Below are 25,068 nucleotides of genomic sequence, written 5' to 3'. Positions count from 1 at the left end.
TATCTAAACTTGGATTTGAGGATAATTATCCATGAGAACTATATATTTGAGATGTTTTGGGGGTGAAGCACGTGCTAGGTGACGGGCATGTGTGTGTTCACCGGTGTATTCATGATCCAGGTGGATTCTAGACTATTAGAGGACTTGATCACTATCATGCATCGTTATATCCGTATTTTCTTTACTTGATTGATTATTTGAGCCATAATTTATGTTAGAAATCATGTCTAGACTATATGCTTATTTGTTTGAGACATGATAGGGTTATTCTTGTTGTTTTGAGCTATTAGCCTTAATTGTACATATAGTCTCAGTCATGATGCTATATCTGTGCATGCTATCTCCGTCTCAGTGTTCTTTTACTTTGATTTCGCACCTGTTGTTATTGCCTTACATGTATAACACTGTTAAATTGAATACTGTGAGATGTGGTTAACTAAGACTTGAGTGGCTGATGATTGAATTTGGGGCATAGAGCCGGTTTGGTATTAATTTTGAGGTGACACGTACACCAGGCTCATATTGGGCTAAGTGTTACTAATTTGGGGTGACGCGTGCATCAGGCCCCACCATTGGGCTATGTGATATTGATTAGCGTTTGGGCCAGGATCCACCCTTCGGAGTATGATATTCACAGTGAGCATAGGCACAGTGGTATATATACACGTGCTTTGGTGAGTGTCATTTATTTCAGGCACCCATACAGTGCTGAGAGTTGTGTGTGTGATAGTGAGGGGCCTTGTGCCAGGTACCGTGAGCGTGCTAAGTATGGTTATTCTTGATGGGTTCACGGTGATGATATTGAATTGACATGTATATTTGACATGTAGGCATAGAGACGTACTTTCTTCATGCTAGCTGGTAAATAAAATATTTTATCCGTGTTGGGATTTAACTATTATAGTTGGAAATCATGTCTAAATTCCTGTAATGTGAACGAGTTGAACATGATATCATTAAGTTATTTACTTATATTGTTTCCTTTATACCATGAGTTGTTACTGATTATTGATATTGGTCTCTAACTGTTTCTTCTCAGCTCGTCACTGCTTTCAGTCCAAGGTTAGGTTTGTTACTTATTGAGTACATACGGTCAGTTATACTCATACTATACTCCACACTTCGTGTGCAGATTTACATACTTCCGGACGAGGTGATTGCTAGGTTTGTGTTGGTACCAGCTTTTGGGAGACTACGAGGTAGCTGATATGTCATCCGCAGACCTTGAAGTTCTCTTTCATCTATTTTTGTTATTACTGTTCTATTGTTCAGGCAGTTGTATTAAGGATTTGGCCTTGTATTTTGATATTCAGTAGTACTCGTATACTCGTTGAGACCAGATCATTGGGATGGTTGTAGTAGTATTACTATTGTTTTGTAGTTATTTCATGATAATTTCCGCTGTTGATTTTATTAAATCCTGCTTTATTGGATTTTGTGGTTATTGTAAAACTGTTGACTTATCTAGCAAGTAGTGTTAGGTGCTGTCGCGGCTCCGATGAGAATTGGATCGTGACAGTTAAACTAAAAATCTGTCCAAAAAGGTGAGAAAGGACTGTCCTTTCTCACCAAATACAGCAGAAGCATGGGAAAGAGTACTTCCCAGCCAACTTAAAACTATAGAAACTACTAACTATGTACCATACTCCATCATTCACTCCTACTACCCTTCACACAATAAAGCAAATTATCCTACTACCTCAAACTAATCCAAAATACTAAAATCAGATAAGTAAAACTTTCACCAATTAACAAACATAAATAATAAGAACTCAACAATAAAAGCCAAGTTTAACACGTATTAAATAACTAGTCTATGTACACGCGCAACATGAACTATTGATTATAAAAATTTAAACAATCATATAAATATTATTAGAAATTGACTTATAAAATTTTTATAATGTAAAAAATAAAATGTAACTTTCTGAACAATAATTAGTGTTCGTATTTAACTAACTCAATAAAGAAATATTTTTATAAAATTTAAGAAAGTAATTAGCTCGTATTAAGCAAGAGGAGAATATTATTTCAATTTGATACCTCAAAGTTTTTTGATACCAAAGATTGTAAACACCTTTAATTCGCAGAAGATTGTATATACTCGTGATTATAATAAGTAAGCTAAAAAATATTCAAGATACGTTTTTTATTGAAATTTTTTATTTTTATAAAATGACATTTAGCTTTTAATGGAAATTTTGGTGATTCAATTATTTATATTGATCAGGCTTCTCATATTTATAACAATAATAATAAATGGATAATAAATAAATAATAGATAGTATTGTGGTTAAATACTTGGAAGAGGCAACAAAATATTAAAAACAATATACTAAAAGGGAAATAAGGGAAAGAAAGTGATACCGATGATAAGGATTAAAGTATAATTTGCAACAGAATGTTTGACAAATAAGCATATATATGAATAACTCACCAAATCCCCTTTGTATAATGTGATAAACTTGTAACATCTAATTATCAATTATGACAAATTAAGATGAGAGTTGGATAATATGTGTTCAAATACATTCTTACAAGCAGTGGGGCTCCAGCCTAAAAACAAAGAACTTTTCTTTTCCAAATTTAAAAGAAAGTTCTTGGATGATAAGATAAATTTCTAAATTTAGATGAAAGTTCCCAGGTCAATATAACTTTTTTTTCAATATTATTGGCGCTACTTAGAAGCCCCAAATTAATGAATTTTGACTTGAGATCGGGATGCACTAATCTACGTGGTTGAGATTTCATCGAATTACACTCTAAAATTTACAAAATCAACATATTAGAATATCCAACTTTGGTTGAATGAGATCAAGCATATAAAACATTAAAAACTTCCACATCCAAGAACACCGAAATGTTTGCTAACTAAGTAACTAACCAACCAAAGAATTTCTTTTCACTTCAAGTCTTTATACAAACATCAAACTCCAGTTAAAGTATCTTTAAACAAATCAAGTATTAAAAGAAGTGGCATAATATATAAATGGACAAACTTTGGCTCTCTAGATACATATATCGTATGAGAAATATGAGAGAAACCAATGAGGAAATAAGGAAAACAGGAAAAAGGAACTTTCAAACTATTATTTTGTACCTCTTGAATTTAATTTCTATGAATTGTACTTCCAAACGGCTCCATGAATGTGATTCTTGCGGGAATCTACATGTGTGCGTGATTCACAAGTCCTGATTTACATGGTATTCAAATGAAACAATCAATTTAATCAAGGGAGAGCAGAATTTATTTTCATTGATCTCATTCGATCTAGCTTTGTTTTCTAGTTTCATTGTATGTTTTCTAGGACAAAGCTCATAAGAATAAGAGGCCTCTACTATGTGAGACTGTTAGAAAACATGGGAATTGTAAAAGCTAACTCTTAAATGGTGATACATGAAAAATTAAAAGAAATTAATACATGATAAATGAAAAGACATTACCCTAGAAAAGCTAACCATTCAACATAAAATTAAATTACAAATTAATCATCCAATTCTCAAGAAAAGTGGACATTATAATCATTAAAATAAAATACATAAATTATGTCTTCTCATTACCTGGACGTTTATTGTGGTACAATTTTATTATTTGTTGGAAGATAATTTACTTTTTAGTCCAAGGATATTAAAGTGAGATTTAATGGAAGGGTAAAATAGTTATTTGATTTTTGATGGGTATTTTGGTAATTTAACTTTTGCAATAGGAGCTTCCTACTTTTAGTATAGTACTAGTCTCTCTACACGTGCGTTGCACGTGTATTCCATATCATTTTTTGTAGAGTATCTAAAAATAATTAAATACATATTCCATATTTTTTTGTAGGGTATCTAAAAATAGCTAAATACACACACACACACACATATATATATATATATTAATTATAGATTATAAATAAAAATACAGCAAAAGCCAACACTCTAATCTTAAGATCTTTCATGAATAAAGTGGAAAAATATACTCTTCAACCAACACTATCTTTGTTCTTCTAGCCTCATGGTATTAATTGAATCTTCCTTCTTATATTTAATTGCTCCAATAGATGATGTCATAAGCTACATTTTATGAACAACTTTATGATTTCTCCATGTCTTTCTGCCATAATAATATCAATTGCGTCTTGGCATAATTGTCTTTTCAAAATTTCTTTTCTACAATATTCAAGCCTCAACCAACTATCTTTGTTCTTCTAGCCATTATGGTATCATATTTCCCTTCTTAAATTGATCACTGTAATAGATGATGTCGAAGCGATATTCTACGAATAACTTCCTAATATTCTCCATATCCTTTAGCCATAATAATATTAACTGCACCTTTGCATAATTATCAACTCAAAGTTGATTGCTTTTTCTACAATATTGAAGGCTCATTTTCTATTTTAATATAAATATCACGCATAAAATTTTCAGTTTCATCATATGTACCAATAAGTAATATTTATATATACATCGATAATTGTTAGAATTCAAATCTCATCGGTAGATATGAAAGGTTGAATTGCATAACGAGTCATTTTTTATCGGAGGAATAAATGTTAAGTACTCAAGCAAGATAAAATCAAGGGCAAAGGTCCATATTATCCCCTTTAGTATTCAAAATTATTTATTTCTTATTCTTCAATAAACTCTTAGAGCTTAATATCTTCTTAGGCTGATGATGATTTTTTATTTATATTAGCCTTATCACAGTAAGGAGATTTCCTTTCTCTATCCATTTCAACTAAATGAGACTTAGTTAATTAAAGGCAACATAATTTTAACAAAAATATTTATAAGTTGATAAACAAAAAATAAAATAAAAGGGAACTTAGATAAATAGGAAAGTATAGAAGGAATTGATACATTTATCAACGCGATTACTAAAGATTTTACTACAAATATTTTTGATACTTCATTAAAGTTGTCTAGTAATTTATTTCACATGAAGAAGCTTTGGATACATTAAAAAGATAGCTAAAGAAGAAATAATCAAATGTCAACGCAAAGAAGAAGAAAAAGGATGAGAATTAAAGTTCCTACTGAACTTACAAGTGCATTAATCTTTTGATTTTATAAGAGTTTTTCCACTCTTGAATTTTATTTTATTCAAATCATATTTCATATGAAAACAGATGACAAAAATCCACTTACGATGCAGATGTCTAGATATACCTAACCTCTACATGCCGAAAAATAAACATAGTGTTTGAAATATAAGGTTTTAAATAAATAATTTTGGGTTGAATATATTTAATATTACATAAAGATATATTATAACTTTGACACTTTAAAATTTTGAAAAAAACTATTGTAAAAGAAATGATTATTGACTCACAATAAAGTAAAATACAACTCTATATATCAAACCAATTTATTTGGTACATATTGATTGAACTGCAAATTTGAGTAACAAAGAATAAACTTAAATATGAATAAAAATAAAAGTGATTCTATCAAAGATCTTGGAAATGGTTATTTGTCTCAAAAAAAAAATCTATCGACACAATTTGTTTGGCATATATCGATTAGACAAAATATTTAAGAAAATAATATTAAACACGCTTAAACTAAAATATGAATTCTATCCAAAAATATGAAAAAACTCTTGCATAAAAATATTATTCGAGTCACAAAAAAATATTTTGGAAAAACTATAACCAAAGAAAATGATTATTTGTCTCACAAAAAAACAAAACAAAACTCTATTGACACAATATGTTTGGCATATATAAATTAGACTCAAAATTTAAGAAAATAATATTAAAGACACTTAAATTAAAATATGAATAAAGTACAAAAGCGATTCTATCAAAATTTTGAAAAAACTTTTACAGAACTTTGACTCACAAAAAAAAAAAAAGTAAAATAGAACTCTATCGGCCAATTTGTTTGGGATATGTCTATTAGACTCAAAATTTAAGCAACACATACTGACATACTAAAGACACATTAACTAAAATATGAATAAAGTAGAAAAGTGATCTATCATAAATTCATAATAATAGTAAAATAGTAAGAATCTAAAACACCAATAATGGGTAAATATAGAAACATGTCTAAGACGAAAAAGAAAGGAACACTTTCGAACCCATCATAACTAAATAAGTATCAAATGATTGAGATAGTAAAAGAAACCCGTGCTTTCAATGAATCCATACACAATTTTGCGGCCCTTGTCTTGCGCTAATAAATATTTGCTTTTGTTATATCATCCAATAACGGATATAAACGTAAAAGGTTGACTATATGTAATTCATGCAATCATATATCTACACAACGAAGGAGCAGGAGAAAAAGCGGGGGAGAGGGAACCTGATTATAATCTTGAAAAGAAGTTGTCAAAATGCGAAGGGGAAGCGAGTGAGTAAATATTAAAGAAGCAGCGAGCGAGTAGATATTAAAGATCTCTTTCAATTTCAAAATTACCACAATGGGGATGAGAGGAACTAAGTAAGGAGATCGACTTGTGTAGTAAAAATAAAAATTGTCTGTAAACAAACATCATTAGAATTAAAACAAAATACCTTGCAAGAATGAACTCTATACTATGGTCTTGCTATAGTGCTACGCAGACAGCAATGTATAGAATTATTTGTTGTCTTTTAGGTTTATCTTCTTGTTTTGCTGTTGTCTCTCTTTCCTCCTCTCAGCGCTTTCTTTCCCGTTGTGAGAAGACAAACGTTGTAAGACATAAGGCAATTTTGAGGTTAATCAAGCGTTGCCTTTTCCTTTTTGTTGAAGCGTTACCTTTCAAATCATGCGTTAGTTTTTTCTTCTTTTCAAATTAGTTTGTTGAAGCTTTACCTTTCAAATCATGCGCTAGTTTTTTCTTGCTTTCAAATTAGGGTTTAGATTTTTAAAAGGGGTAAATCAGTAATTTAACTTTTAACTTTAGGGCTTCATGCTTTTAATATATATATATATATATATATATATATATATATATATATATATATATATATATATTATAATGAAGCAATTAACAGAATTGATTAACTTAAACAAAGACAAAATCAAAAACTATACCGAACATGAATAGACGATCATTAACAGAACTTAAACCTAAAAAAAAAAAATCTAATATCAATTATATAAAAACAAAAAATCAGGGGTGGAGGAAAGAGATTAAGATTTTTACCATTTCACGATCCAAGTGCCCGAGAAAGTGGTGGGACGTCAAAACGGCATCGATGTGAACTACGAGCACGCTTTCTAATTGGCGAATCATGATAGTGAATTCCGGCGATCCAGTGGTTAGTCACGACATCACCAACGATAAATCGTTCTTCGATTCACGAGATAGACCAAGGAAAAGGATTAATGGTGGTGATTATGGTGGTGCACGGGCAGTGGTAGTTTCAAATGGTCGCCAGAGTTTGACCGAATTTTTATCAAGGGCGTTTGGTCGTGAATTAAGAAATATGGATAGATCTCAATGATGTGAGAATTGAGGAGTGGGGATGGCCGGAGTTCTTCGAATTTGAAGAAAGAGGGGCGGCTAAGGTTTCGGTCAAACTAGATTTAGGGAAATTCGTGTGGATTTGGGGATTTTAGGGCTTGGATTCGGGTTGGGGATGAAGAGAGAAGAAGAATGGTGTAGGATTGAGTGTGTTTGGTCACCGGTGGAGGGCGCGGACTTTGCGTAAATGGCCAAAAATCTGAATTTTTTGGCCTTTTATTTGGAAGAGGATGGAAGGGGATGAAACTACGTCGTTTGGAGCCTCGGTGGCAGCCCTTCAATTGGCCTTGATATTGCATTCTTGGCCACTCTCTCTTTCAAATTTGGCCTAATTTCTTTCCTATCCCCTTTATAAAAACTATTCAAATTATAACCCTATTTAATCTATCAAACTACATAAGTACAAATTTAATTATAAATCATCTAACCAATTAATCAATTGATTTAATTAATTGATCAAATAATTATACACAAAAAACACACAAACAAATAAGGAAAATATTTTGGTATTTTTTATTTTTATTTAAAAATATAAAAATTCGGCATTTACAGCTGCCCCTCTTTGCTCGAGAATACGAAGAGTGAGTTAAACTAAAAATCAATCCAAAAGAGTGAGAAAGGACAGTCCTTTTTCACCAAAAACAGCAGAAGCATGGGAAAGAGTACTTCCCAGCCAACTCAAAACAGTAGAAACTACTATGTACCATACTCCAACATTCACCTCCTACTGCCCTTCACACAATAAAGCAAACTATCCTACTGCCTCAAACTAATCCAAAATACTAAAATCAGATAAGTAAAACTTTCGCCAATTAACAAGCATGAATAATAGGAACTCAACAATTAAAGCCAAGTTTTGGTCTCGAGTTAAACTAAAAATCTGCCCAAAAGGGTGAGAAAGGACTGTCCTTTCTCACCAAAAACAGTAGAAACATGGGAAAGAGTACTTCCCAACCAACTCAAAACAGTAGAAACTACTAACTATGTACCATACTCCATCATTTATCTCCTACTACCCTTCACGCAATAAAGCAAACTATATACTGCCTCAAACTAATCCAAAATACTAAAATCAGATAAGTAAAACTTTCACCAATTAACAAACATGAATAATAAGAACTAAACAATTAAAGCCAAGTTTAACACGTATTAAATAATGAAGCAATTAACAGAATTGATTAACTTAAACAAAGACAAAATCAGAAACTACACCGAACATGAATTAGACGATCATTAACAGAACTTAAACCTAAATAAAAAATCTAAATCAATTACATAAAAACAAAAAATTAGGGGCGGAGGAAAGGGATTAAGATTTTTACCATTTCATAATCCAAGTGCCTGAAACAATGGTGGGACGTCAAAACGGGAGCGATGTGAACTTCGAGCACGATTTCTAATTGGTTAGGGGTGCTTATCGAACGGATCGGGTGTGTAATTACGCTTAACGGTTCGGCTTATCGGTTATCAAATTATAAATGTAGTAATCCGCTAGCCATCCAATAAGACAACGGACGGATTGGTATTGGATTAACAACTATTGAGCGGTTTATCAGCTAAACTAAATAGAAATTTTTTGAACAATCATTCAATCAAATACCAAACGGTTCAATATAATGCCAAATTTTTAATACCATCTAAGATCTAAAAGTATTTTTGAATTGAAGAGTTTTCTTCCGAGTTCCAATCTAGTTCATATTCAAGACTACTCATACACGTATGAATCGATCAAACTTTCAGTAACATTCATTCTTCACAAGAAATCCAGATTGTAAAATCAAAAATCCAGAAAATCAGACTTTAATTTGTTAGATGCATGCAAGAAAGGACAAAAGCTCATACAATCTAGCTATTACGGATAAAACCAGCAGACAATTTAACAAATTACTTTCAATTTTGGACTACAATATGATTACTTCCAGTTTATTGCACTATACAAAATCCATATGAGCCTCCTAAACATGAAGAAAACTAGTGTAATATAAAAATTCTTAACGGGTTAACGGTTTACCCGATAAGAAAATTGAGAAATACGCCCCCAAATCGTTAAGCCGTTAATTATAAAATCTCAATTCGTTCACCATCCATTACCCCAATAATCCGATACCAATAAGTCAATAATCCATCGGTTCGGTTAACGGTTTCGGTTTGGTTTTGAACAATCCTATAATTGGTGAATCGTGACAGTAAATTCCGGCGAGCCAGTAGTTAGTCACGACATGACCAACAAGAAATCGTGCTTTGATTCAAGAGATAGACCAAGGCAGAGGATCAATGATGGTGATTTTGGTGGTGCGCGGGCAGTGGTAGTTTCAAATGGTCGCCGGAGTTTGACCGGATTTTTATCAGCAACGTTGGTCGTGAAACTAAGAGATCTATCCAATGATGTGAGAATTGAGGGGTGGGGATGGCCGGAGTTCTTTGAATTTTAAGAAAGAGAGGCAGCTAGGGTTTCAGTCAAACTAGATTTAGAGGAAATTGGTATGGATTTGGGGATTTTGGGGCTTGGATTCAGGTTGGGGATAAAGAGAGGAGAAGAATGGAGTAGGATTGAGTGCGTTTGATCAACAGTGGAGGGCGGCGGGCGGCGGTGCCGCCATGGAAAAGGGGTAGCAGCAAGGGTTAGAGAGAGAGGGGGCAAAGAAGAGGGGTCTCTAGGGTTTGGATAAATGGCCAAAAATCTGAATTTTTTGGCTTTTTATTTGGAAGGGGAGATGAAATGAGGTCCGTTTGATTGAGCAAGATCAGAGGGTCCAGATTTAATTGTAATCCACTAAGCAAAACAACGTAGTTTAGTAATGAAAACGTCGTTTGGATCCTCTCTGCCAGCCCCTCAATTGGCCTTGATATTGCATTCTTGGCCACTATCTCTTTCAAATTTGACCCAATTTCTTCCGTATCCCCTTATATTTAAACCATTCAAATTATAACCCTATTTAATCTATCAAACTACATAAGTACAAATTTAATTATAAATCATCTAACCAATTAATCAATTGATTTAATTAATTGATTAAAAATTAGACACAAAAAATACACAAACAAATAAGGAAAATATTTTGGTTTTTCTTTTTTTATTTAAAACTGCAAAAAAAAAAATGGCATTTACAGTATATATTCTTTCCAATATTTTAGGGGCAATTTTGACCAGAAGAGGAGTGCCCTGGTAGTTTCAAGAAGGTACTTGCATTTTCTTTCTATCACCCCATTTAGTTATGGAATGTAAGGATAGGTTTTTCTGATAGATTATGCCTTTGGACTAGAAAAACAAGGTAGCTTCTGTACTATTGAACTCTAGACCATTATCAGACCTTATGATTTTAATGGATGTTTGAAATTGTATTTGAATTAGAGAAACAAAGACTTTGATAACCTGGAGAGCATTACTCTTGCAACACAAGAGATGAGTCCATGTAGACCTACTAAAATCTTCTACTAAAGTAAGAAAGTATCTCTGGTTAGCATGTATTGGGACATGATAGGGACCCCACAAATCCACATAAAAGAGGTCAAATATTTTATTTTAAGTACTGGACCTTTGGGGAAATGGTAATCTGGACTGCCAGGTCATAGGCAAATAAGACAAAGAAAAGACTATTTTGGAGAAAAAGTGGATGTGATAGAAGAGATACGTCTTTAAGAGTCCAGAACTTAAATGTGGTATTTTTGCCAAGTAGAACGGAAATAAGTGTACAAAAAAAAGAGTGACTTATCTATGTATAAGTATAACGTTCTTTTAAAGAGCGCTATACATTAACATTCCGTAAGTCATTCAAAGACTTATCGCCTTCCAAGTAGAGCTGCCACAACACATCAACATTATTTCCATGAGATATAGAAGAGAATGAAAATGAATCGGAAGAATGTAAATTGACTGTGTCTTATTGCAATGAAATTATTTACAATTGGAAGTATTTGACACTATGAAATATTTACATCACAATCAGAAGATGAAGTGCAAGTAACAGAAACATTAGGAACTAATATTGGACTCGTATTTGCTAAACAGTGAGAACAAAGAAGATACAGACTACTTCTGATCTTACCAATCTCTAGAGACCTATTTATTAAAGGGACCTAAGGGACCTGCAGTAGACATGAAGAAGCAGTAAAGGCAATTAGGAAACTGAGATGTGCAGTCGTGGAGAAGACAGAGATAAGATTGAATTCGAAGGCAAGAACAAAAAGAATTTTATGCAAAGTAATTTGTGATGCAAATATAACATTACCAATTTCTATCACTTTTAGCTCTATAGCCGTTAGGAAGTGCAATAAGCAAAGGATAAGACAAAAGTATAGCTTCAGAGAAAAGAGATTTACTGTAGGTCATATGGTGTGAAGCACAAGAATCCAAAATCCACGTGTCATATATAGTTTTGATACATTTACAAGAAAATTTGCCATAATCAATAGAAGACCAAGCTATTATACCTGCAAAATTAGCAGCTCTACTTGCAAGGCGAGTGTTTGAGCTCTCTCCTCCATTGTTGTTGTGAAGGTGTTGGAGCAGATTCTCCAATTGACCATATTGCTCTTTTGTGATGCCAATAGTTGCTACGTTGTGAGTATCGTCCTGTGAAACTGATTCATCTCCCTTAATGAATAGCTCTTCAGTAGGTGCAGCATGTGCATTAGCCATAGTATGCTTGCCTTTGTTGAATTTGAAGGACTGATTTGGATTAGAGTTCTGAGGGTAATCGTGCAACTTGTAACATTTGTCTTAGTATGTCCCAAACGCTTGCAGTAGCCTGTTTACAGTAGAATAACCATTAGCAGAATAGTTTGTCCATAAATTGGTATTTCCTTGTGCATTAATTAACATAAAGAAAAGTAGACTCAAGGATAAGCTAATTAGAAGGCCACATCTCTCTTTGTTTCTGTCCTGAATAAGCAGAGAAAAAGCTTGTGCTAATGAAGGAATGTAGTTCATCATGAGGATACTTCTTCGCACCACTGTGTAAACTTCATTTAGCCCCATGAGAAACTGGATTAAATGTTTGCCTTGTTGGCCTTGTATAACTTCTCCTTGGTACCGCAACTACAGTGACAGTTACACTGTGATTTCATGCTCAGATTATTCAACTCTTCCCAAAGTTTGTTCATTTTAGTGTAGCAACTCATGATGTCAAGGGCTCCTAGGTCAAATCTTTTATTTCGTTTTGAACTTGATACAACCTAGCACCATTGGTCTATTCGTAGCAAACCTCCGATTCTAACCACAACTCAACGACATCGTTTGCATACTCCACACTATTTGCGATGACCTTCAAAAGTGAGTTCAAAATTCACGATGTTACCATATCATCGCATCTTACCCACTAATGATAATTAGGTGTTTAAGAATCTGGCCATATACATTCTCCGCTGATGAACCCTAACTTGCTTCTAAGCGCACATCACACTGCAACCAATTCCATTGGAAGGAACATAAACTAACATAGCACCGGGAATATCAGATAGATGAAGGTAAAGAGGACTGCTGATGTCACCGTTGGCGCTTGTATCTACACTAGTTGTCGCACAGATGCCTACATGTGCATCAACGCTAGGTGCTTTGTTCTGATCCAGAATAGCCATACTAAAGTCTCAATGAAATCGAACGAGAAAATGCAATCAATTTGAGAAGAGGAAAATAGAAATCGAACACAAATTTGTGCGATCTCAATCGGAATTAGGGCAAAATTGAAAGGTCGAAGAAATTAGGGAAAAATTGAAGATGTGAAGAGGAAATCGATAAACATCTAAAAATGAGAAGATTGCAAGCTCATGTGCTCTGATACCAAGATGCTGCAATAGAGATGAATCAAGTTTAGAATGAGCAACAATGAAGCACTATAGAGATTCACATAAGAGGAGTTGAAGGAGAGAGAATTCGGGAAATGAATTAACTGCTTATAATAGAGTTGTACAACAACATATATACACGCATGTATCATGTACAAAGAATACCCTAATGTTGACTAATTATTGACTGCCAGCGAAGTTGCAGCTAATCATCCTAGCTAACTGAATTGTAACTAATCTGATTGCGAAGATTCTCAATAATTCTGATAGTACATTGCCTGATCCTTTATCTCAAGACGAAGAACTGTGAATAGAGGGCATAGGCAAATCCAGCATTTGAAGTTTATGAGTTCCTACAACGACCTCAAGTTAATACTACAACAATTACTGAATTCACAGTCAAATATTTATAGATATTTAGTAGATTTCCTATTAGACATACAAGATATAGGCAAGAGTTATTTGGTTCATAAGCCTCTACGTCCGCCCTTGACCGTAGAACAAGCAAGATCATTAACGAAGTTCAAGTGGAGGACACAGCATAAGCAAACAACACAACTTCCAGTCTCGCACAAGGATGTCATATGAATGATGCATTTTTCCTAGCCAGCAAAACAGAGCCATGTGCATGAAATTGGTGAATGGTTGTATAACAACATGAGCACTTGAGACCTTCAGATGGAACAAAAGTCAATATATGTTACAAAAAGTGATTGTAAACTTCACAGGAACGTCTCGGAGAAGGAAAACAAAAACAGAATGGAAAATACTGTTGAAACTCGAATGTTTCTGCACAAAGCCAAGCATAAAAGGAAAAAGAATGCTTAAATAAGAGGACATATAAAGTATGAAAAAAGAAAAAAAGATATGGCATCAACAACTCAAAAAATAAAAACATGGATTGCTGGCCATTGAGCAATCAGGCTTCTGCCTTCTATGTATCAGGAAACTTACAATGACGTATGTACTAGTTCAAAATTACTCATTTGTCATCTTCCGCCAGACAACTCAACAGCATCCTGATTAAAGATTGAATCTTCTCCCCAATCAAATCGTCTTTGAAGTCTCTCATATTCTTGCCTACGGTTGACTTCAACGTGCTGCCACTCTTCCCATCTCTCGGCAAGCCCTTCTCCTTCCAGCATCCTTACCACCTCCGACATTGCTGGACGTTCCTCTGGTGAGGGCTGAGTGCACAGCAATGCCACCTGAATCATCATCTCCACTTCATCCATGTCGTAGTTCTTATTCAGGTTCCGGTCTACAATAGCATCCAGTCTTTTCTCCCTTTGCAGTTTTTTGACCTTCAAGACGGTATACATGCTGTACTTTTAGCAACTAATACTACATAAGGTTCTATGAAGCCTCAAGTTAAAGAAAGACTATAATGTAAAGTTATAAAAGAGAGGCTCGAGGTCCACATCTGAGACATCCACACTTTAATTTTTTTCTGTCATCTAGTCATTTTTCTCCTTTATTTCTTCTCAATTCCGTCTAGAGTCAAAAGGCCTCAAGTATTAAGACCTAGTTGACATTCAAAGTATTTCTATCCTGCCGAAACATGAAAAATGAGAACTGCTTGTGACCCTTTGAAGTGAAAAATAAAATTATCACATCTACACCAATAGACAGAAAAGAAAGTTTATCATCAGGAGGGTCTCTTGCAAAGGACAAATGAGCCGTCCCAGCAGAATATAGAGACAAAGAACTGAAGCTTGATCAGCAGAGATAATATATAAAAATAAAAAGCACTAATTTGATATCCATTTGGAATGATACAAAGATCATCGAGTTCGGTACACTCACATGGTCAAGCAACAAAACATCATCTTCTTCTTCTAGGCGTGAGAAGTCTATTGCACGTTGGCCAGTAACAAGCTCCAAAAGCATGATCCCATAGCCAAAAACATCTGTTTTTTCTGATGATTTGCCAGTGGATAAGTATTCAGGAGCTATATGGCCCATTGTACCACGAACTTGAGTTGTCACATTGGTTTTGTTAATGTCAACTAACTTTGCCAAGCCAAAATCACCAACTACAGCTTCAAAATCCTCATCTAGTAATACATTAGCTGCTTTAACATCACGGTGAATAATCTTTGGATTACAGTGTTCATGTAGGTATTCAAGTCCACATGCAGTGCCCAGTGCCACACGCTTCCTAGTTGGCCAAACCAAAACAGACTCCCCAGGTTTAAGTTCTGCGAGTGATTAAAATCTAAAATAAGAAGCTGCTGAAAACTACTAAGAATCATCACTTCAGTAGAAAACTGCTAAAAGTTTCATGAAACTCCTCTCAGTTCACACAAGGATTTAAAAAACCAACTTCCGTAGGGAAAATCAATCGACGCAGCAAATCTCTTTCTGGTGGAGAGAATGCACAAGAATCAATTTATAAACTCGGATATCATCTTATACTATTAAGTGCCCATTGATGAGGTCTATTCGACTATTGAGCTTGAAGACTAAAGAAAATCGAAATGTCCAAAATCTCAACTCCTTTAATGAATATCAGAAGTGCTTCTACAATGCCAATGCAGTAAACTCATCTGATCGGAACCTGTCTTTCCCTACCTTTCTCTGGGAAAAAGGAAGCATGCAAATTGTACTCATGGTAATGCAACCTAAGGGCACTAAACTTCCAACACTTTTCCAGAGTCTAAAGAGAGATTCTTTTTTTCAAATATGAAAATGCAAACTATAAGAGCAGATGCTTCTGCCCATTAAGCATGCCACTTATACTTGATGCCTTGTCAAGTCATTCACTAGCATCAGCAATTCTAAATTACTTTAATAGCCAGTTTAAACCGTAACGACAAAAGAACGCCTTCTTTTCACAGCTTGAGAGGAAGAAAATGGTGCACGACTGCTTACAACCCAGCTGACAAAAACAAAATTTGTGCTGCAGGACAAGTAAGACCACCGAAATAAAGAATGTAATAACTGAGATGAATAGGCAAAGCTAGGGAAAATGTACTATTTGGGACATTAAAAAAGTACGGTGACTAACAATTAAGCACTACTCAGAAGGGACAATACCTCGTAGACGATAAGCAACACTTAGATTCTGCATATATGGATATACTAGCAGCCGTTCAGTCGGTGTGGTGCAAAACCCTATAAGCCGTAAGAGGTTCCTATGAACAGCCACGCTTATCATCTCAACTTCTCGCTGGAATGCAGCATCTCCCCCAGGGCTCTCATAATCAGCTAATCGTTTCACGGCAACTTTAGTGCCGTCATTGAGCACTCCTTTATAGACCTTGCCAAAACCTCCTTGTCCAAGAACATTCTTTTCACTAAAGTTATCAGTAGCAAGCTGCAATTCCCTCCATGAAAATCTCCTCAATTGACCAAATGGAATTCGTCGATCAACCTCACCTGAGTCCGCCAAATAAAACGCAAGAAATAATCATAATATATTCAAAGGAGCCACACCATCTTGAAGGTAGATCAAAACTAAGTACTGGTGGATAAGAACTAAGCTCACTAACTTAAAATGGAATTACAAGATATAACAATGCATGGCCACAATACCCTATGGCCACAATACCCTTCTATTTTTAGCAGATAACAAGTATATTATACCAATGAAATTATTGTCAAAAGCAAGTGACACAAACCTACAACGTCAACAAAGATTTCACGAACTTAGCCTTTGTGCCTTCTCCTCCAGAACAATAACACAGATCCTCCAAGAAGGAGAATTCCAAGAAATCCACCAGCAATACCAACTACGAGACCAATCTTTGGTTTACTAGGAGAACCTGCAAGAAATTCAACTTCAGAATTTTGCTTGTCCAGTAAGGTTTAAGAAGGTGCATATGTTAAATCATAAATGACAGTTTTCTTACTAAAGGAATATTATTACATTGGATAGGCAATCAGCAGCTTTATCGACTTCAGAAACTTTCTGATGTAGTGCTAAAAGGAGAGAGAATTGAGTGTGATGAATAAGAGAAAAAGAAAGAATGGAAAGAGGAAAAGGGGATGAGAGATAATTTTTTTTATCAACAATATTTATTCATCAAGTGTTGTTCCAAGCAAAGTACATTAGGGCCCTATTTATAAATTAGGGAACCCTCACATGCTACAACTCTTAAAATTATAAAAATCCTTTTTTCAATCGTTACAACTCCTAAAATTATTAAAATTCTATGTCTAACTATAAGATAATATTATCTCTTAAATATTGATATAACCTTATCATTAACTAAATCAACAATAACGTAGTAATAGTGCTGGATTTTTCAACTACTTCACTGTCCCTCAGTTGAGTGAGACTATTACAACTCTCGAAGATTAGCAGTAATGGAAAGAAACTCATCCGTTTTAGTCCCGGCAGTACCATGAGGTGGTTGATTCTTCCATTCATTAAATATGGTACCAGTACAAACCACCAATTCAACACAACAAACATATCCCGCAATCAATGGCAAGTATAACACTAAACATTTATTCCTGTTCCGCATTTGTATATAAAGAGGAAATGAATTGAGACTTTGGGAGATAGATATGGGATAACTTTTCGTTTGGTAGAAATTCTGAATAGTTTTTCGTTCGATAGGTTTTATGAATGCGATACAGTGTAAGGAACCAAAGCTCGAGTTCCGATACCCGTACTGATGTACCACCAAAGAAAGGGGAAGGGAGAATGACAAGTGAAAGAAATGAGAAAGGGGAAAAAGAGATAAGAACGAGAGAAAATATAGATGATATGGTAAGGAAATTAACAGTATCTATTCATCATAGTGTTGTTCCAAACAAAGTACATAATTATCCCATAAATAGATTATGAAACCCCGAACAAGCTAGAACTCTTGGAAGTACTAAAGGTTCTACTCTAACAAAAATGAGACAAATTCTAAACTAGTAGATAAAGCCTTATGACTAGATAAAAGATAAATGAAAGTAAAACCACAGATAATGGGAGTAAAATGCTACATTTTTCAGCCACATCTTTCATTCTCCAGAATGCAAAGAAGCATAAAGCATATATATCTGACTAACAAACATCTCCAGCAGAGCTAATTTCTATATGTAAGACTAGTAAGTCAAATGAAACAGTTACATATTTGATCGTAGAATTTACCTCCACTATCAGATTCACAATGATGACTGAAATTTAAGCCACAATTCAAACGATTCCCTGTAAAACTAGAATAACCAAATTATGTTAAACATAAATTAAAGATAATGAATTAGTAGACAAGGCAGTAACTAAGCAGCCTTGATCGACTGTTCAAAGCAAAAAAACTGCAATCATATAGTATTAGGTGCCATTGTTATTACTACAAGGTATGCATACTTGTATTTTGGAACTTGAAACAACTGTTCAGGAACTTGACCAGTAAGACCATTGGAAGCAAGCTGACTGCAAAGCAAATCAGTGAAGCAAGTGAAGCATTGAATGATACAGGCTAAGGATCACTGAAGTTGTTAATTGACATCCCAAAATAAAAGCATCACTCTATACATGGAGTGAAGAAGTAAAGATAAATCACTTACAGGCTCATCAAGTTCTGGAGGCTTGAAACTGACTGAGGGATTGTCCCTGTGAGATTGTTTTGAGTCAAAAACCTGCTCAATAAAAAATAAAAATAAAAAGAGAGTTCATTCCTATTCCAAAACACCAATTAAACTATCTTCTATCCAACAACAACCAAATTAAATAATATGACTTCCAGAGACTGAAGCTTTTTGAGATTTCCCAGGGAAGCTGGTATTTCTCCATACAGACGGTTATTCTCTAAATTTAACATTGTCAAACTTGTTAAATTTCCTATCGCTTCTGGAATCTTACCGGTTATACCGTTTCCTTGCAAAGACCTGCAGGGGTGTACACGACACAGCCAGCTAGGTTATAGCAGAGGAATTGTCCCAAATATTCTAGTCGTGAATCTAACAATATTGAGCTCAACAAGACAACAACATATTCACCAATGAAAATTAAACAAGAGCTACATCTTTTTTTTTATAACCGTGGTGTCCGGGCCAGCTTGCGCGTACCTCGACCAATTCCACGGGATACCTGCCACCTCCCACCAACAACAGGTACTAGGTAACTCTATCCACTAAGGCTTGGATAGATGGGAAGAAATCACCTAGTGTTTTTTTGCCTCCGCTGGGATTTGAACCTGAGACCTTATGGTTCTCACCCACTTCATTGACCACTAGGCCACACCCTTGGGTGCAAGAGCTACATCTTATACAAACGTGTCCTTCCATATAGTTACACATTTAACTTATTGAGTTGAAAAATATACAAGTCAAATACTAAAATGGGGCTCTTGGAAGCATCCAAAGTGCAAAGACAATTTGAAAGAACGACCGTTCAGAGAAAAAGGCAAGGCCACCCATACTGAGGATCAACTTTGTATAGTTCACATGCCTTGTCTTCGTGAAATGGCTGAGATTGCTCCTTGTCCAAAGGAACCAGCAGTCGAAGTATAGAGACCTTGTTAAAGAAAAGACACCAACTAGTTACCACAAGAAGAAAGACAGCCATCCGGACAGAGAGTCCCATTTGCTAGACCAGTTCAAATAACTTCCACCTCTCTATTAAGTTGTTTCCCTTTGTGAAATGGCCAAATATTTCTCTTTCTCCATTGATAACACCACAATATGTAGGTAACCTTTTGTCTTTCTTTTTTCCCCTTCCGATAAGTAAAGCTATCTTGAAATTATTGTTCATCTATGTCCTCAACTTTTAGTTAAAATTTGATTATGATCCAAGATTAAGAAGGACAAGAAATTCAAGAATCCATTCAAGATTAGGATTTCTTTTCCTTAAAGATTAGGATTTTTTATTTCTTATTTCCTAGTAATTTAATTCTTGTTTTAGTAGGATTATATTTGTAGTTCTAGACAAACTAGGATTGTTAGTTGGTAAGCCTTATTCTTATTCTAGTTTAATTAGGATTAGTTTTCCTTAACCTTATCAATTTTACTCATTGTAAGGCCTATTTGAAGGGCTCAATATGCTGAAAATAAAGAGGGGGTGATTAGTTTCTTTGAGCATTAGCTTCAAAAACGTGATTGACTCTTTCGTTTCCTCTTCTTTGCTTAATCAACGTTTCTTGCAATCTTGTTGGATTGAGGAACGTGAAGGTGAGGTTTCTTTTCATATACATTCTTCTAACGTGAGTTTGAAGAACGCTTTCGCTAGTTTTGTGAAAAACTTTAGTGGAGTGCTTTTGTTTTTCTATCTTCTTAACTTCTTTGTGCTTGAGAGGTGCAAAACCTCAAAAGTACATCAGATTATCAGAAGGGAATTTTGTTCTTGTCTAATGCCGATGACATCGAACAAATACATTTAGAAACAATATTGAATATAAAATATTTTCAAAATTGCAACAAATAGCATCTAGAAAATTATATGTGCTTAGAATTCAAGCCAACATTCTGTCAACAATAACTCAACTGCAGTTCTTTATACATACAATGTATTCACATTCTTTAGAACACCTAATCTGGGAGTTAAAGTGCCCGAGAATCCCATATTTGACAATGACCTGCAAACAAAAATCAGACACTATAAAAAATCACATCCAGGAAAAAAAGTTGGGCAACCAAAGATCAACCTTTCTAAAACATAAAAACTATAAAATGATACTACTATTCACAAGGCGATTCTAATGGCTCTAACAATATAACTTACACCATGATGACATTGCCTTTATCATCACAAGTAATTTTGGACCAAATGCAAGGACTAACTTGATACTGATTCCAATCAGCAAGCTGATCATTTGAAGCATTAAGTGAATTCTTCAGTGCAAACAGGGCATCTCCTAAAATGGGCCAGAGATCACAAAGAACTGAATGTCACACTACTTTATTAGGAGAACAAAGAAAACATTCCATCGGCAGAAGCAAAATGTAAACAGAACATAAGCAAGAAAATGAAATAAGATATATTAGTTCCATCTGAGTTTCTCTTGATCCATTTGAGTATATAAAAGATGATGAAGTAAAAATGGAAGAATCGTGTACCTTGTCCATCAGGTAAAGCGAATGAGTGGAGACATGCTAATATCACAATTGCAAAGAACAGTTCCATCTTTCAAATATTGCACTTCATGTCAAGTACCGTTGTTGCAATTTACCACTGCGACATAAGACACCATCTTCCATGAACGGGTGCCTATAAAACATCAAAGGTTAATAAGGGGAAATCGGTAAAAGCTGAAAGGCAACATTTAAGCTTAATTAGATACAAAAAGAAAACAATCTGATCCTCAGATTCGTAATAGCAGTATATGGTGTTACAGCAGGCAATGATGCAGGAGGCTAAATCAGTATACTAACCAAAACATTAGTCCTTTCTACTAAACATGCCAATCATTCCAAGAAACTTAGTGGTTGTGATTTATCACTGTGAGAAGCACTTCCTTACTTGCACATCGGACATGTACAGATCGCTAGGAGGGCAAAAAATTCATCAGATGAAGCTAAGGAAGCGCTGCTCCATAAGTCTTTCTTTCCTCAAAGCATAGCAATTGAGATATGAATCATTTTAAAAGCTTAGCAATTGAGATATGAATCATTTTAAAAGCTTAGGCAATTGGTAAATGTTTGAGATTAAAAAAAATTTTAAAAATTCTAATGAAGCAAGAAAGATTACGAATTAATTTAAAATCAGCTTTCTTCAACTCAGCTACACCAAATGCATTGAAAATAGTAAATAAATAAGTACTAATTCAAACACACGCACAAACACGTTTACCCAAAATTTCGAGCAGAACTCAACTCCCTTTTCAGTCCAATACACCACACACAAAAACAAAAAATTAGACTATATGACGAAATCAAGAACAAATTCACAATTCCATTACTCACTTTTCCTTACAACAAACTGAATTTTCATTGTTAATTCAGAGTTACATAAGGAAACCACCATAGAACACCATTTCTTAGTATTCCTAGACAAGTAAAAGGCTAAAAAGCTAATCTTTTGAATTAAAAAATAAAAAAAGAATTACAACAACAAGAATAAGGAGGAGGAAATGGGGAAAGTACCTTTAAAGAAGAACCAAACTATAGGACTTTGAAAATGTGAAAGAAAGAGGAGAAGCAGAATATATGTACTTTTGAATCAAAGCAAATCTTAAAAAGAAGCTTCTTCCTCCTTTTCCCATTTTATTGACTCTTCCACTTTAATAGGTACGACTATTATTACTATGAAGAAACTTTAGGTAAAAAAACAAAGTTGTATCTCTATTCTTTTTTTTAGGATTATTGTTTTGAAATATAGTTCAAAGTAACAATATAGAACTAAGTAAAAATAAGTTAAGAGAGAGAAAGAGAGAAGAGATTTTTATTTCTTCTTCAATTGTGTTTATTTTCCTATCTATTACAAGGCCTTTATATAGGCATAAAAAGTAAAGAAAAATATATCATTGAATATGTCATTAAGCATAGAAATATATCATTGAATATGACATTAAGCATTTGAGAAGATCATGGAGGAAGAGTAGACATCCACCATAATTTGATTTTTCTTATAACATTCCTCCTTGGATATCCATAGATAATGTGCCTCGTTAAAACCTTATTAGGAAAAACCCTATAGGAAAAAAATCCTAGTGAAGGAAAAAGAGTACATATGTTTAGAAATACGTCTTTTGGTTGTCTCGTTAAGAACCTTGCAAGGAAAACCAGTGGGACAAAATCTTGTAAGGAAAAAAGAGTACAACGCGTATTAACTCCCCCTTATGAGAGCATCAATTCACATCCTTGAGCCTTCGCATTCCAATCTTGTACACTAGTTTATTGAAAGTTGATGTCGGTAGAGATTTGGTAAACAAATCAGTCATATTACCACTTGAACGGATCTGTTGCACATTGATATTACCATTCTTTTTGAAGATCATGTGTGAAAAATAACTTTGGTAAAATGTGCTTTGTCTTATCCCCTTTTATGAATCCTCCCTTCAATTGGGTTATGCATGCTGCATTGTCTTCATACAAAATTATGGATAGTTTGTCACACTTCAAACCACATTTGTCTCTCGAATAAGGTGGATTATAGACTTCAACCATATACATTCTCGACTTGATTCATAAATAGCGATTATCTCAGCATGATTAGATGAAGTAGCCACGATTGATTGCTTAGTTGATCGCCAAGATATGGCAGTGCCTCCATATGTAAACACATAGCCTGTTTGAGATCGAGTTTTGTGTGGGTCAGATAAATACCCAACATCGGCATAACCAACAAGATCGGGACTGCAATCATTGCCATAAAATAATCCCATATCGGTAGTCCCTTTTAGATACCGCAATATGTGTTTGATTCCATTCCAATGTCTCCTTGTAGGAGCAGAGCTATATCTTGTTAAGACATTAACTGAAAAAGTTATGTCAGACCTTGTAATGTTAGAATCTACATTAATGCACCAATTGCACTAAGATATGGTACTTCGAGACCAAGAAACTCTTCATTATTTTTATGAGGTCGGAATGGATCTTTATTTATATCGAGTGATCTCGCAACCATCGAAGTACTTAATGGATGTGCTTTATCCATATACAATCGCTTTAAAATCTTTTTAGTGTATACTGATTGATGGACAAAAATTCCATCTTTCATATACTCAATTTGTAGACCAAGACAAAATTTTGTCTTTCCAAGATCTTTCATTTCAAATTCTTTCTTTAAATAGTCTACTGCTTTAGGAAGCTCCTTAAGAGTTCCAATGATATTTAAATCATCAACATACACGACGATTATAATAAATTTAGATCCAGATCTTTTTATAAAGATACAAGGACAAATTGAATCATTCTTGTACCCTTCTTTCAACAAGTACTCACTCAGGCGATTATACCACATGCGCCCTGATTGTTTCAATCGGTATAAGGATTTTTGAAGTTTTATTTAATAAATTTCTTGAAAACCTTAATATTCTTCAGAACAATTTAAATCCTTCAATGATTTTTATTATACGCATATCACGTTTTTTTTGTATTGTCAGATTAAAACCTGAAATGACGACATCCACCACAGGAGGACATGTCTCTATATAATCAATGCCAGGATATTTACAAATCTTCTTGTGACACAAGTCGTCTTTATGTCTATCGACTTACCTTTTTTTCCGCACAAGAACATATTTATCCTCCACTGACTTTATACTTTCAGGTGTTGGGACTATCCGTCCAACTTCATATATTTCTGGTGAAATCAATTTTTATTGTGTATTTTTCATTTGGCCAATCATTTATCTGTGCAAATTTCATGACAGATTTGAGCTCAAGATCCTCGTAAATATTAATAATATTGAGCGCTGCATTATATTAACAATATCGTCGACGATCATTTTATATCGGTTCTACTATTACCCAATAAAGACATAACTTATTGAGATCTCTTTACGATAATTGTAAAAGCAAAAACCTCCAACATAGAATATTGAAAGATTTTTTAACTTTTAAACATAAATTTCACATATACAATTATAATTTAATTATTTTTCTAATATTTAAGACTTTGAAATTAACTATTCTATATTTATGGTTTAAAATGTAGCTGGTGTATTCTACTTTTGTAATGTAATTATTTTTTTAATACAACAGGAATAATACCATATTGTATTTTTTATTGACTAAAAAATAGAACAACTTGCATTTTGCTTGCGAGAAAGAAAAAAACCATCTTATGTTAGTTAGCTGACTGCGTCTGTATCCTCTAAAATGAACTTAAAAATAAAAATATAAATAAAGAACGAAGTTGAAAATAGCTCCAAAAAAATAAAAAAAGCTTTTAAATCTTCAAAGTCTATATGTTTTACTCTTAATATTTACGTAATGTTTTAAACAAACTCACATCGAGATTG

The 25,068-nt window shown here is 34.1% G+C and overlaps 1 long non-coding RNA gene and 1 pseudogene across 1 annotated transcript; both read right to left on the bottom strand.

Moving 5' to 3' along the window:
* Positions 1 to 2,863: 2,863 nt before the first annotated feature.
* Positions 2,864 to 7,846, bottom strand: LOC104108127 (uncharacterized). The gene is made up of 2 exons (XR_688949.4): positions 7,121 to 7,846; positions 2,864 to 3,192 (listed from the first exon to the last, which is right to left on the bottom strand). It is a non-coding gene; the product is annotated as an uncharacterized lncRNA (long non-coding RNA).
* Positions 7,847 to 14,033: 6,187 nt separating this feature from the next.
* Positions 14,034 to 21,323, bottom strand: LOC104108128 (probable LRR receptor-like serine/threonine-protein kinase At5g10290; annotated as a pseudogene).
* Between the last annotated feature and the right edge of the window lie 3,745 nt (positions 21,324 to 25,068).

The sequence above is a fragment of the Nicotiana tomentosiformis genome, chromosome 5, assembly GCF_000390325.3.
Source record: "Nicotiana tomentosiformis chromosome 5, ASM39032v3, whole genome shotgun sequence".
Taxonomy (NCBI): domain Eukaryota; kingdom Viridiplantae; phylum Streptophyta; class Magnoliopsida; order Solanales; family Solanaceae; genus Nicotiana; species Nicotiana tomentosiformis.
This window is presented reverse-complemented; position numbering and strand designations above follow the sequence as displayed.